Raw genomic sequence first — 1,294 nt, forward strand, 5'->3', positions numbered from 1 at the left:
AATAGGAAAGGAAGAAGTAACATCATCACTATTTGCACATGACATGATACTACATATAGAAAACCCTAAAGAATCCACCAAAAATTTAATAGAATTAATAAAAGAATTCAGTAAAGTAGCAGGATACAAAATTAGTATATAGGAATCTGTCACATTCACATTCACTAATAAGGAACAATCAGAAGGAGAAATGAAGAAAATAATCCCATTTACAATTGCATCAAAAAGAATAAAATACCTAAGAATAAACTTAACCAAGGAGGTGAAAGACCTGTACTCTGAAAACTGTAAGACATTGAAGAAATTGAAGAAGACTGTTCCGTGGTACTCAGAGTGGGGCCCATATGCTATTGTTCTTGGTTCCCAAGGGTATCATGCTAAGTAACCTAAAGGGAAACTTTCACAATGTCTGGAGCCCTTGATGTCCTGCAAATAAAGGAGGAGAATGTCCTCCAATTCCTTGCAGCAGGAACCCACTTAGGTGGCACCAATCTTGACTTCCAAATGGAACAGTACATCTGTAAAAGGAAAAGTGACAGCATCTACATCATAACTTTGAAGAGAATCTGGGAAAAGCTTCTGCTGGAAGCTCGTGCCATTGCTGCCATTGGAAACCCAGCTAATGTCAGTATCATATTTTCTGGGAATATTGGCCAATGAGCTATGCTGAAGTTTGCTGCTGCCACTGGAACCTCTCCTGTTGCTGGTTGCTTCACTCCTGGAATCTTCACTAACCAGATCCAGGCTGCCTTCTGGGAACCGAGACTTCTGGTAGTTACCAATCCCAGGGCTGACCACCAGCCTCTCACAGAGGCGTCTTATGTTAACCTGCCTACCATCACCTTGTGTAACACTCCCTTCTTTGCCATCCCTTACAACAACAAGGGAGCTCACTCAGTCGGTCCGATGTGGTGATGCTGGCCAGGAAGTCCTGCGCATGTGTGGCACCATCTCCCGTAAACATCCATGGGAGGTCATGTCTGATCTCCACTTCTACAGAGATCCTGAAGAGATTGAAAAGAAAGAGCAGGCCACTGCTGAAAAGGCTGAGACCAAGGAGGAATTTCAGGGTGAATGGACTGCTCTAGCTCCTGAGTTAACTGCTGCTCAAACTGAAGTCTCACACTGGTCTGAAGATATTCAGGTGCAATCTGTGCCTATTCAGTAGTTTCCTACTGAAGACTGGAGTGCTCGGCCTGCCACTGAAGACTAGTCTGCAGCCTCCACTGCTCAGGCCGCTGAATGCGTAGGAACAATCCAAGCGGTCTTATGCTGTTCTTCTGCAAACTCTTAA

At 44.0% G+C, this 1,294-nt stretch overlaps 1 pseudogene; it reads left to right on the forward strand.

The window, feature by feature from the left end:
* Positions 1 to 387: 387 nt before the first annotated feature.
* Positions 388 to 1,294, forward strand: LOC105304233 (annotated as a pseudogene).

This window comes from Pteropus vampyrus, unplaced genomic scaffold, assembly GCF_000151845.1.
Source record: "Pteropus vampyrus isolate Shadow unplaced genomic scaffold, Pvam_2.0 Scaffold334, whole genome shotgun sequence".
Lineage (NCBI taxonomy): Eukaryota > Metazoa > Chordata > Mammalia > Chiroptera > Pteropodidae > Pteropus > Pteropus vampyrus.